Source organism: Ambystoma mexicanum, chromosome 6p (assembly GCF_040938575.1).
Source record: "Ambystoma mexicanum isolate Mex_15411 chromosome 6p, UKY_AmexF1_1, whole genome shotgun sequence".
NCBI lineage: Eukaryota > Metazoa > Chordata > Amphibia > Caudata > Ambystomatidae > Ambystoma > Ambystoma mexicanum.
This window is the reverse complement of record NC_090935.1, coordinates 661,642,606-661,657,062: the sequence shown is the minus strand read 5'-3', so window position 1 is coordinate 661,657,062 and position 14,457 is coordinate 661,642,606.

Here is a 14,457-nt window from a genome sequence, read left to right as displayed (position 1 = left end):
GGTCCTGGTGCTCCGGGGGCAGGTATCATGACACCTCTCTCTGTCGGGCTGGTACAGATTGCGGGGTGTTGGGAGCCAGATAGCTATCTGTGTTGCTTTGTAAACTGTACAGTAATAAAAGGTCTGTGAATCTTTTTAGCCTGTGATTTGTGTATTTCCTTTGTGGTACTCAGCCTCGATATTTCCTTGTTCTTTCACTCTGATGACTTGCCAGTCCTATGTGGAGTTCCACAGGGGTAATCAGTGTTTCCTATACTGTTTAATGTCTATCTTAGGTCTTTGATGGCCATTTTTTCCAGGTTTAATCTGGAGTATCATTCCTAACGCAGATGATAGGCATATTTACGTTAGATTGAAATCTGCCCCAGAAGCAATAAACTGCGTTTTAGCTTGTGCTAGCGACATAAAAAATGGATGACTGAAAGCAAGCTTCAGTTTAAGCCTAATAAAACTGAGGTGATAGTGTTCGACCCAAAAAATCTTCGCAAGGACTATCATGCCAAGTATTCCTGTCCAGCCATCTTGGACACAGATGCTACCTTTTCCAGTAAAGTAAAAAATCTTGGGTGCCTCTGGCAAGCATCATTGGACTATAATGCTCAGGTCTCGGAGACAGTTAAAGACGTTTTTACCAACTTGGGTTATTGAAACCTATTTTACCATTTATCCCAGAACCGGATCAAGCTGTGATTTTGGGAACCATGGTTAATTCCAGGCTTGAGTACTGTGGGACTCTTCTTCTGGGTGCCCCAGAAAGTCAACTACATCGCCTGCAGGTAGCTCAGAACGCTGCCCTCAGATTGATTTATAATATTCCGAAAAAAGGGCCTCCATACCCACATATCGGAGGAGATTCGACTGGCTGCTGGTCAAAAAAAGGATTGAATTCAGAACACGTTGTTTGGTCTATAAATGTATTCAGTGAACAGTACCTAAATAGTTGATATCCAAGATTCAGCTCTATCTGCCCTCTTGATCATTGCTTTCATCCAGCCAAAATCTGTTAAATGTTCCCCCTTTCTCATTACACCACCCGGGGGGATCGTTGTTTTTCCATCAAAAAAGGTCCTTGCCTCTGGAACTCACTCCCAGCTAAGTTACGGAATATTCCTTCCTTTGCGGTCTTCCATTCTAAACTGAACACGTTCCTGTTCAAATGAATTGGGAATCCAGTGATAAAACCTTAAAATTGGGCAAGCATAGGAACATCTGCACCCAGATGCAGGATCTCTGCTTGGTTCCAGAAGGATTTGCGCTTTACAAATGTTAAATCAAATCAAATCATCCTAGTCAGGAATACGATCCAAGGCTAGTATGTCATGCTGCTTTAGAAATCGCCATGCTTCTGCGGAGTCAAACATATGATATTGTCCGTCAAATTAAAAGTACCACACTGCAGGAGTAATATCTGTACTCTGAACCCTTGGTAGATGCTAATGAATTAACCTGTTTGGTAAAGGAGAGAGTTGAGTCGAGATAAACGCCTAGCGTTTTTACCTCCTGTTCTACCTTAATACAGTTGCCGTCGATTATGAATGAGGAATAGTCGGGTCCTAGTTTTTTTTTTAAAACATTTTTTTATTGAAGTAGTGGCAGGTACACAACTCGTTCCAACAACATAACAAGAAAAAATTATACAGTGGCACTTTGCATTTTCACAGGTGATACAGTGATACATATTCACATGGGGTCTTCATTGTCCGACGGCAGTTCACATAAGTATGTCCTGAAAGGGCCCCAGATATCTTTCGGTCGGCTCATTCTCGGCTGAGTCAGTGCATATTGTTCCTCGTTCTCATTCACATACGTCAATTCTTGTAAAAAGGTGTTCATGCTCGGAGGTGTAGGGCTTTTCCAAGCCTGGAGGATGCATTTTTTAGCAACTGCGCAAGAAACATTAAAGAGTCTTCTAGTTCTCTCCGAGCACTTCCCAATATCACCAAACAGGTATTTTTGTGGAGACAGGAATGGGGATATTTGTGTGAGTTCCGCCAGTAACTCAGCCGTCCCCCCTCCCCCCAGAACCGCTGCAGCTCAGGGCAGTCCCAATACATGTGAAAAGACCCTGCTTGTGGGGTGCCGCACTTGGGGCATTTGCTCGAGGAGTCTAGTACAAACCTCGCTACTGTGGCCGGTGTATAGTGCAGTCTGTTAAGAATTTTAAATTGTATCTGGCGCAGTCCTGCATTGAGCGAAACCCTTTTAGTGAGTGTACAATACTTTACCCATTTCTCATCAGGAATGGCTACCTGCAAATCTGTTTCCCATTTTGTTTTCACATTGTTGGTCGTGGGGGTGTGGGCCTGCACTGATGCATATAATTTGGAGACTCCCAGACCCCCCTGAGTTGTGATCAATTGTAAACAAGGGTGTGAGAGTGGCTCATCAGGAAATAGGGGCCATCTAGCCTGGAATGCTGATCTCATTCGGTAATATTGGAGTGTTCGAAGCGGTCCTCTCCCCAGTGCCCTTAAAATATCTGTTAAGTTAACAAATTTCTCCTCTATGAACATGTCCCCCACCACCATTTCCCCATTGGGGTCCCATGCTTCCTGCATGTCCGTGTCGAACGTGGGAGGAATGCCGGGAAAGTTCCACAAGGGAATCTGTGGGTTATAGGGCCTTTCAATTTTAAGTCTCCGACATATTGCCCCGCAAGCCCGGACAGTGCAGCTTGCCGGATCGTATTCACACATGTCTCTATGTCGTAGGGCGAAGATAATTGATCTCGCATCCGAGGGTGCAACTGTATGTGTCTCCACCCATGCATGCGGTGCTTCTTCTGCCGTCTCATACCAATATCTCGCGAACTGCGCCTGGGCAACTAAATAATAAAGTTCAAAGTCCGGGGCTGCTATGCCTCCGGAACTGTATGGTTCCACCATTTTCTCCCATCCCATTCTAGCAGTCTTCCCGTTCCGGAGAAATGTGGTCACCATTGATCGCAGCCTGGAGAAGAATTCCCTGCCTGGCCATATTGGGATATTCACAAACAGGTACAGTAGTTTAGGAAGGACGGTAATTTTTAGCACTGCTATCCTGCCATGTAGTGAGATAGGGAGGTGCCTCCATATTGCAAGCTTCGCATTAATTGACTTTAGCGCCCCTTCATGGTTATCGGAAAATAAAGATTGTCTGCTCCTGGAGACCAGAACGCCTAGATATCTAATATATCCCTCCGTCCATTTAAGGCCCTCCGTCATTTGCGGGCATTTAGTACAAGGGATGAGTGGGAAGAGTTCCGACTTAGAACTATTTACAGTGTAACCAGAGTAATGAGCAAATTTGTGTATATCTGCCATTATAGGCGCAAGGTTGCATAAAGCGAAATCAGCTGATTGGAACCCTTCATGACTATGCCTTTATCTTTATGGCGCAATCTGACTGCAGCAGCCATGGGCTCTATTGTAAGAGCAAATAGGATTGGTGAGAACGGGCATCCCTGTCTTGTGGCCCTCCCCAGTTCGAACATGTCAGACATGGTTCTGTTAGTATATACTCTCGCCCCCGGCTTTGTGTAGAGTAGGCGGACATATCTCATAAAATTGAGTCCCACCTCGAACGCCTCCAGCACCGAGAAGAGGTACTCCCATGAGACCGAATCAAATGCTTTCTCGGCGTCGAGGGACACCGCGACCGCCTGCCTGCCCGGGTCAATTTGTGCCATGATCCCAAATAGCCTGCGGAGGTTTAACGCAGTAGACTTTTTGGGAATAAACCCATTTTGGTCCGGGTGGACCAGTGCTGGAACCATGGGTAACATACGATTGTCCATGACCTTCGCGAAAATGTTTGCGTCGGTATTTATGAGCGAGAGGGGCCTGTAAGAGGACATATCCTGGGGTGGGCGTCTGGGCTTGAGAAGCACCGTAACAATAGCTTCCCTCATTGTAGGTGGCAATTCGTGCTGTTCGAGGGCCTCCTCACAGGTTCTGAGTAGAATAGGGGCCAGCTCCTCATGGAACTCCTTATAAAATTCGGCCCCCAGTCCATCAGAACCCGGGGCTTTACCCGACGTGAGATCCTTAATGGCTTCAGTGATCTCTTCTATTGTGACAGGTAGCTCCAAAGCTAATCTATTTTCGTCTGGGAGTGTCGGGAGACCCAGTGAGGCCAGATATTCTTTTGTCTCAGTGGGGGTTTTCTGGTCTCTATTTGTATAAAGTGTTTTGTAGTATTCAACAAATTCATCGTTAATACCTTTATCACTTGTGACCATTACAGTTGGAGCGGTTTCAATAGCTGCTATTGGGGCGTTATTTGTTTCATTTCGAAGCAGGTTGGCCAGCATTTTCCCCGTCTTATTCCCCTCCCCATAGCGACGTGCCCGCATGGGGGCCGCAATGTATCGTACCTCTCTCTTGGCTAAATTGTCAAAGGTCCTAAGAAGTCTATAAATTCCAGCAAGGGTGTCCCTATCATGGGTGCGGCTGTATACCTCCTCCAGCTCTTTCAGTTCCCGTTCCACCACTTTGAGGTCCCGTCTCACCACCTTCAAGAGTCCCGTTGATTTGGACATAAGGATCCCTCTAACCCAAACCTTAAAGGTTTCCCAGACCGTGGATATCTGGTCTACCGTCCTCAGATTGTCTACAAAGAAGTTGGTTATCTCTTCATGTAGTGACTCGGCCACGTTTGCATCTCCCAACAGTCCCCCCGGCATTCTTCACCTTCTGGCCTCTCTGGGAACATCTTGGAAAATGAGGCTCAGTAAGACCGGAGAGTGATCGGACAGCGTGCGTGGAAGGATTGTGCAGTGTCGCAGCGTATTCGAGATGTCAGAGGATATGAACCAGTAGTCTATAGGCGAATCACTGTCATGCACTGTTGAGTAATATGTATATTGTCTATTATCCGGGTGCAGCACCCGCCAAGCGTCTATCAGTGACAACTGTGGGAGGAGTTGGTTCAGGGTTGTCTCTGTTTTCATAGGAGCCCTCACTACGCTGGTTGACCTATCCAACATGGGGTCGAGTGCAACATTAAAATCGCCGCCCCATATAATGATTGCTGCGTCGTGTTTGTTAAGAGTGTCGAATATTTTCAGATAGAAATCCGGGTTATCTATGTTAGGGCCATAGGTGTTAACCAGGGTTACTCGTCTGCCGGCCATTTCCCCCCACACCAACACATATCTTACCATTGGATCGGCCTCGTGCCCCTCAGTACGGAATCCCAGCGCAGGATGTATGAGTGTTATGACCCCCCTGGATTGTGAAGAATATTCTGTATAATAACGTAGCTTGCCCCATTTAGCCATTATGTTTTGGTTAACCGCTCCCTGGGCGTGTGTCTCCTAGAGCATTAGGATTTGAGGACCGTGTCTGGTGACATAATTTCCTACCTTTTTGGCTTTCATCGGGTTGTTTAGCCCTCGGACATTCCAAGACAATAATGTTATCTTCACCCCGTCACCCATTTCCTCATATATAGAATCCATGCCGGGCCATTGCTTCCACCATGTCTTGTGTTTATCTGCTGTGGCCGCATCGTGCACCCGCCAGACCTGATTTCAACCAACCTGGAACTGAAATTAAACCAATCTAAATCCCAGGTCCCAAACATGCCCTGGCAGCAATAACAGTCTGTAACTTCCAGACTTCACCAACCCCACCCTCCACCCACATAATCCACCCCAACTTGACGATGTACCCTTAAACATTTTTGGAACTTTCCTGTGGGTGCCACGTTGTCGTCACGAGGCCACCAGAGCGGGCTCATGACCCGCTTCGAAGGTTACTCAGAGCCCCCCAGTGGGAGCAGAATCCCTTTAAACATCGACAAAGCAGCTGCATAGGATATGTGCATAACCAGGTTCAATCAACAGCGCCCCGGTCTTCCCCTCCCGGAGGTCCGGTCCTCGGCCTCTAGGTGGTAGCCGTATAGTTGCTTCCACATATGCCAGAGAGCGGCGGACGGAGTCTCAAAAAAGTGTGCTCTTCCTCCATACTGGATTCGCATTTTGGCCGGGAATATCAGCGCATACGGGACCTGACGTGCCCTCACTAGCCGTTTGACCGGCTCATATGATCTCCTGCTGGCCTGTACTCCCGCAGCAAAGTCCGGATAAACATGTATGCAGTTCTCCTCATATTGTAGTGTCCCAATTTCTCTGGCCTTCCTAAGTATTGTATCTCTGTCTCTGTAATTCAACAGTCTGGCGATGATAGTACGCGGCGGGGCTCCGGGCTTCGGCGTGGGGGCCAGAGTGTGATGTGCTCGCTCAACCAGGAATTGACTTGAAAAGGATTCTGTTCCAAAAAGAGTCTTAAGTAGGTTTTCCACTTGCTGTTCCATAGCGCCTTTCCCGAACTTTTCAGAAACCCCCACAGTCCAAATATTGTTCCTTCGGGATCTGGATTCTAGGTCTTCACATTTACTTTGCAGCACGTTCATGCCTGCCTTAAGCTGCGCTATGTCGCGATCGTGTCGCGCAATAGTGTCTTCGCTTGTACCAATTCTGTCTTCAGCCTCTGTGATTCTAATGCTCTCTTTGTCAACTCTGGTTTTAAGTGCTCCTATAGTGTTGACAATGTCATCTAGTTTCACATTCAGGGATAGGAAGCCGTTCTGCACTATCGTGGTAAGGCGATCAACCCTGTCGCCGCCGTCCATGCCAGGCTCCGCCGTTGACGCTGTTGACAGATCCGGCTCGTGGCCAGCTGCCTGGCTACTGGTGTACGAATCCATCGGGCCTTTCTTTTTCCCAGTCGCCCCTTCAGCCGCCTTATCCTGTTTCCTAGTGTTGCCCATGTTCGCCACACCTGCCGGTATCCCACCACAGCCCGACGGGGGCAGTGGAACCTGTGTGACTTTACTGGGGAGGCAGGCAGCCTGTGCCGCGTAGGATATTGTTTGTCAAGCGGGCTCGCTCAGGCCTGGGTATCGCAAGAATAGTGTTTCATGGAGCCATCAACGTCCAGGTATCAGCAGTAGCTTGCTAATTCAACCTCTCACGCCAGTGGCGTAACACAAAATGTGGGGGCCCCCCTGAGAGCCATGCTGAGGGGGCCCCCCAACTCGGCAACAAATCACGGGTTGCGCCACACTCTGGGCCGGCCTAGACTGTCACGCTTGCACAATACGCATGAACGTGCTGCTGAAGGGGTATGCCACACACTGCACTAGGAAAAAGATATAAATATGTGTTTTAATGCAATATACAGCACACTTTCTGAGATAAATTGGCTATAAAGCCAGAGTGTTTGCAATTGTTTTGTAGGGTAACACAATCCAATACATGCAAGTCACCAACAGTGCACAGGAACATTAATGCTTCCAACTGGCTGCACAATGTAGACCAGTGTAAACACGTAATAACATTATAGTACAGAATGCCAGGCCACATTTAGACATACCTAGACTGTTTTCAGCAAAATGCCAGTCAAAGCAATAACACTCATCAAGAAGAGAGCACACAATAAAGCATGTGTCTCCATGGCCTCGAACAACACGGCCAAACTCTTTAAAATCTGCAAGGAACTGGTCAATCCTGTTGTGGTCTATATCTCTTCTGTTCCCTCCCATGCCCTCTGTACACCTCTGGCCTCTCATTTCTCTGCTAAATCTCAGGACATCCTGTCCTCTATGTCCTCTTCCTCTCTCGGCCCATTTTGGCCATCTCTTCTCTCCTCCTCCTTTTTCCTCTTTCTCTCTGACAACACCTGACGAGGTTTCTAGACAAGTCCGATCTATGAAAGTGTCGTCCAAACAGGTGCTCCGCTGCTCCTCCAGAACCATCAAAGCCCATATTGACACCCTCGCTCCAGCCTTGGCCGATTTCTGTAATCACTCTTTCGCCACTGCAATGTTCCCCTCTCCCTTTGAGCACTCCCTTGTGCACCCACTCCTCAAGAAGCAGTCTGCTGATCCTACCTGCTGGAAAACTATCGCTCAATCTCCACCTTTCCTGAGCAAACTCTTGGAAAAGCTTGCCATCTCCCAGCTTACTCTCCACACTGAATCTGTTGGTTGTCTCCATGACCATCAGTCTGGCTTCAGAGCTGCCAGAGGGATGGAAACTGCTCTCCTTAACACCTGTGCTGCTCTCTAACCTTGATTCCAGCATTCCTTCTATTCTCATCCTTCATCTTTCCTCTGCTTTCGACAGGGTCAACATCGCCATCCTGATCAATCGACTCTGTGAGAACCTGGGCATCACAGATCAGACCCTAGAGTGACTGACCTACTTCCACTTGGACCGCCACTCCGCTCCCAGGTCGATCGTGGTCCCATTCTCTCCGCCACCTCTCTCTACCTGTGGCATTCCCCAGGGCTCTATCCTCTCACGCTGGTTTTTCAACCTCTACTTGGCCACTTTGGCCTCCCTGATCTCTACCTTATCCTCTAACTTTCAGTGTTGTGCGGATGACTCAGCTTTCCTTCAGGCTCCCCTCATCCTCCTCTCCTCTCTAGCTCATTCCTGACTGTCTATCCACGATTCAGGATTGGTGCGCCTCCAACAATCTCTGCCTTAATGCCAGTAAGACAGAGATCCTTCTCATTGGGACCCTTGCCACTGTGTTTCCTCTCTCACTATAGCAGACCACCTTGGGCCCTCTTCCTTTGCCTTCCTGCGAGGCAAAAAACCTTGGTGTCATCTTCAACGCCACACTCTTTCTCTCCTAACATCTCGGACATCACCAAGAAGTCCCACTACCAGCTGCTCCTCCTCAAAGGGACTCTTCCCTTTCTCACTCTCCACCAGAAGCTCACTGTCTCTAAGCTGGACTACTGCAACAGCCACTTTCTCAATCTGTCTTCCTCTAGTCTCCTTCATCTGCAAATAATCCAGAACAGGACTGCAAGACTTAGCCTTGGCCTCAAGCCCTGGGATTGTATTTCTCCAGCCCTGAAATCTCTCCACTGGCTGCAAGGATCAAGTTCAAGAACCTTTGCATTGCCCACAAGGCTTTCTGGGGCCAGTGCCAACACTAAATCCAATGCTCTCTTCCAAAATACCTTCTTTCTCTAACCCTTCACTCAGCTACCTCCAACTCTCTAAGGCTTAGACATTTCTCCAGGCAGAGAGTGGGGGTAGACCTCTCTCCTCTGCTGGTGCCTCCAACTGGAATGGCCTCCCTGCCCCTCTCAAACTTGAGGCGGACAACCTGAAGTTTCGGAAGCAGCTAAAAGCTTTCCTCTTCTCTGCTGCTTTCGCTCTCTCTCCCACCCTGCTGACCTACCTGACCTACATGTCTGCTGTACTGACTGGCTGCTTGGCTACCCTCAGAGTCCAGGCTCTTTCTTGATTGGTCACCCTTGCACTGCCTCCGGGCCTACCATGCACTTAGGGGCTGTAACTGTAACCCTGCAGTCCATTGTTCTCCTTGCACAACCAATAGCTGCTCTGCCCTGGCTGCACTTACTGAGAGCATTGCTGCCCTGTTTTCCCCTCCCCTCTCACTTGCACTTCCCTGCTCCCTTTTCCCTTGCACTTCTCGTTCTCACAATGACACAAGGCCTAGTGAGATCGTTTGTCTTGTCCTCCCTCTATCATCCCTCTCTTGTGTACACTTGTGTACAGGCGCATTATAAATGACTTGAATCACATCATATCATTTTATCACAGATGCCCAGAAAAATATACAATGCCGCAGTAAGAAATGGCTAGACTGGCAGCACCCAAATGCCAATCTAGCCAGGTAATTAAAGTTAGCAGGACTACTTTATCAGAAATGTCCAGTTAAAAGAAAGTCATACCAAACTGAGGAATGACTAGACTGGCTAAATCAAAATGCCTCTCTAGCCACTAATACCACATATCATGCCTGCTTAGCCTGGACATGGACAACCATTATGATTTATCACACAATCCTGCCCCCCCACATATCCACTCTCCCTCCCACCCACCACCCCAACCTCCACAATCAGCTCCTTGGCCCAGAATTACCTCTGCGTCCCTCTTCCTTGTCCCAGAGCTTTCGTATGAGGCTCCTTGCCTCATAGGTAAGTACTGGGATGAGGAACAGTGGGACTAGGAGTGATGAAGATTACAGGTAGCTAAATCAGGCATTACCTCCATGTACCTCTACCTCTTCCCAGTACTTTTGTATGAGGCAGAGTGCCTCAAACACACATACTGCCTCGTATATAAGTACTGGGACGAGGAAGAATAGGGCTAGGAGTAAGCAAGGCATTAAACACAAGTAGTAGCGCAACACCATTGAGTTGACTGGGCTTCAGCACTACCCCCCTGACATTTTGGGCTATATTGACTCAACTTGGCTAAACTTTAGAGCAGTTGCCAGACCGAACAGGACACAGATTTTAAACGGCACCTGGTTTTTGCTGTTAACAAGAACCCAGCAATTACCAACGTAAAGCATTTCACTGTTAGTACCTGCATTCAAATTCCACATTGTTTAAGCGATTGAAATCGTGATGTGGGTTTAGTACTTGCATGCCAGGGGAGTGATTGGAAGGGTAGAGAGGGAACAGGAGACTTATAGGAGAGAGTTAACTGCTTGTAACATTGAATCTGCACTAGAATAGTCTCATTAAAATGCGTAAATAATTTGGATGCGCCCACACAAATAAGTTTCCCCCTCCCCACTGCATGTGCAGTTAGCGCCTCTCCCAACATTTGAAGGGTTAGCCCCCCCGAAATGAAGGTTTTCTTGTGCCCCTGTATACAAGCACACACACCATTCACCTTATACACACCCAGTCATCCACACATTTAAGTGTGCACCCTTTCACCATACACTCACACAGGTAGCCACCTATACATTTATGTGTGCACCCTTTCACCATGCAGGCACACCCCCACAGCCACCCATACATTTAAGTGTGCACCCTTTCACCATACACACACAGGCAGCCGGCTATACATTTGAGTGTGCACCCTTTCACCATAGACTCATACACGCACACCTCATGGAGTTGAGGGGGGCCCTATTACTTAAAAAAGAAATTGGGGCTCATTACGGGTCCAGCGGTAACCATGCCGGTGCTATTGGCGGGTTGCCGCCAGACCCATAAAAAATGACTATGGCCTGACTTCCCGGTGCCACCGTGCTATTTCAAGTCCAGCGCCTGGGAAATCAGGTGCCGGTAATTTCGTTAAACCCCAGACTCCACGGGAATGGGGACACAGAAGCACCTGCACCATTGTTAACGGTGCCGGTGCTTCCGTGACAGGTCTGCCTACCGTGGCTGCTGTGCCTGGCAGGGTCAGACCTGTCGGGCACGGCAGCCCCACCAGGCAGACCTGTAATATGCCGGTCCGGAAACAACAGTGCCTGTAAGCTTACCAGCACCGTTGTTTCTGGACCGGCATGGTCAGAATGAGCCCCATTGTTTCTTTTTTAAGTCACTATAACTTCATTAAGAAATTATTTCAGTTAAGGACCGAACCATAATCAAAATAATTTCTTTATGATGGCTGAGTGGCTTCAAAAACAAACAATTTCTTTTTGAAGGCATAGGGTTCCCCACCCCCTCCCCCCACCCCTCCCCCACCCCATGACATGGAGGCCTCCAGCCTAGGGTCTTCCATGTCATGGGGTACGGGGGCCCTCAGACTTCAAAAAGAAAGTTTCTTTTTGTAGTCACTCTGCCTTCATAAAGAAATTATTTCTGTTACAGAAATGTTCTTTATGAATGCAGAGTGAATTTCAAAAGAAACTTTTTTTTTTTAGAAAAAAAAATATATATTTTTTTTTACTGGGGCCCCCTCCCAGCCATGTGCTGGTGGGGCCCCCCACACCGCGGGCCCCCCCGCACCGCGGGGGCTGCGGGGGCCCCTGTTACGCCAGTGTCTCACGCGTAGAAAAGAGCTGAACCTAAGCCGCCGAACGGCGCCCAACTCACTGTCTCGCCAACCTGCAGGGAATGTAGCACGCGTGGCGCGCCCTGGCTACAGGCCAGAAAATGTAGTTGTTTCCTCGGTCACAGCTCAGGTCGGGGAGGACAGGATATCACACCGTCCCACGATGACCCACTTCCCAGCACCCGCCGCGCCGCGGCAGGGAGCTCCAGCTCTCGCCCAACAGGATGGTCTCAATAACTGCGAAGGCACGGTCCCACCGGGCACACCCGGTCAAAACTTTGCTTCCGGTCCGGAGCAGGGCCCACGAGCCAGCAACACTTGTCCGCACAGACACGCGTACGGGGCCCAGGGGGGGTCACTCCAGTCGCTCCGCAGTGTCCACAGGCCCAACTCCGCGACCGCGGCACAGGAGCCCCGCCTCTCTATGTCTCTCTGGCCAGAGCGTCAGCGGCGCGGGGCGCATACCAGCCGGATGTCACCCGCGGCCAACTCCCGGGCCTTCTCCCGCTCACCACGCCAAAGCCGATATCTCCGTGAGTTTTAGTCCGTCGCTCTCAGGATTTCAGTCGGGTGTGGACTGGGTCAAGGTGCAACCTCTGCTCGACTCCACTATCTGCTGGAGGCTCCGAAACAGGATTCAAATATAGTTCGGATTTCTGTCGGGCCAGAGCTCTCACATCAGGTGGCCATCTTGGTCGTGCGCAACAACGCCCCCGGGTCCTAGTTTTTTAAAGTTAGTGGGGGTGCCCAGGATGATGAGTTCTGTTTTATCATCATTCAGGCATAGACCGTGCGAGGCCATCCATGCCTGGATGATGATGTACACTCTGTTCACCAAGGCCAAATCCCTATCATAATCCCCTGAAAGTGGGAGGAGGATCTGGGTATCATCTGCATAGTTGGTGTAGGTGATACCGAGATGATCCAGATCATCGAAAAGGGGCTTGGTAAAAAAATGTTGTACAGTGTGGGTGAGACGCACGACCCTTGGGGCACTCCGCAGGTGATGGGAATGGGGTTTTCTGTTGCTGAGGGCGAGAAGACCTTCATTGTTCTGCCACTTAGGAAGGATCTAATCCAGGTTATGGCATCCTTGGAGAAGTGTGCTTCTTTGTTGAGATGGTTGCAAAGGATTGTATGATCAACCAGGTTGAAGGCGGTTGAGAGGTCTAACAGGAGGAGCAGGGCTGATTTCCCATTATCTCTAAGCTCATCGACTTGAGTCTTGAGATCTATAAGGGGGCCGTCTCCGTTCCATGTTGTGGGCGGAAGCCTGATTGCCTGGCTCCTAGTAGGTGGTGTAATTCCAAATATTTTGTATTTGGATATAGGCCACCTTGTCCAGAATTTTTAGGAGAAATGGCACTATGGTAATCAGCTTATAGTTGGTGGGTGTCGATGTGTCTAAGGTAGGTTTTTTTAGAAGTGGGAGTACGAAAGATTGTTTGAGGTTCGCAGGGATGACGCCTGTGGCAAAGGACGCGTTAATAAGTTTAGTTATAAAAGGTGATAGGTCACGAGCCGCATCCTTGATACACTATGCAGGGCAAAGATCACCCTGACAGTTGGAAGGTTTGAGGGACAGAATGATTCTTTCCACCTCGAGAGTAGACACTTTGGAGAAGTTGGATCGGGTGGGTTGGATTTCATTAGTGTTCCCAACTGTTGCAGGTGGTGGTGAGTCCTTTACAGAAGCTTTTTAATAGCTATTTTATTTTGGAGTGTGGAGATTTTATTGGCTAGTGCATGTTGGATGTCTGAACACCATTTTTTATCTTTGGAACCGGTGTCTGGTAATGCTGTTGGGGTCTCTATTTCTTTAAGGATGGTGAATAGTTCCTTTATATTGGATTTGGCTTGGGATATGCGAGTATCATAGGCTATTCGTTTAGCTAGGCATATTTCTTTCTTGTAAAGGGATGATAGTTTGGTCAACTTGAGTTTGGTCAACTTGAGTTAGCTTCGGATGGTAGTAATCTCCATGCAGCCTCGCAGTTTCTTTTTTGTTGTCTTACATTTTTTAGGAATGGTGTGAACCATTTTTTCAGGTGTGTTTTCGGCTTACTATGTCTGAGTTTGAGGGGGCAATCTGGTCCAAGGAGGTGGCCTTAATCTTATTGTACTCCTTAACCAGGCTCTCAGGGTCAGTGCTGTCGGGCAATGAGTTAAGGGTGGGGAGTATGGCAGGGATAACCCTATCCACTGTGATAGACTTTTTGTTTCTGGTTAGTGTGGGTGGAGACCTGGGAGTGAGTGAAGGTGGGGGCTGGGTAGTAGAGAGCAAGAATGAGAGTAAATAGTGGTCAGTCCAAGCCAGCGGTATAATGGAGAGCATGTTGGCATGGCAGTTGTAGTCTGCCACCCAGTCTAGTATTCTGCCCTTATTGTGGGTAGCTGTTTGGCTTCTCTGGGTGAAGCCAAGTTCTACTAAGATATTCGCAGTTGCTAGGGCAGGTTTGGTCCGCGGGTCATTGAAGCCCAGGTTGAAGTATCCCAGTAGGAGTACTTGCGTGGAACTTTTAAGATTACTAGACAGAATGGTGTTCATATCGTCCTCAAATGTCCCTGTTGGACCAGCAGGGCGATATATTAGATGGATATTAAGGGTTTGGGCATTAGCCAGAGGTACTTTTACAGATAATACTTTGCATGATTGAGTGTCAATCGGATTGCATGTCTCTGCA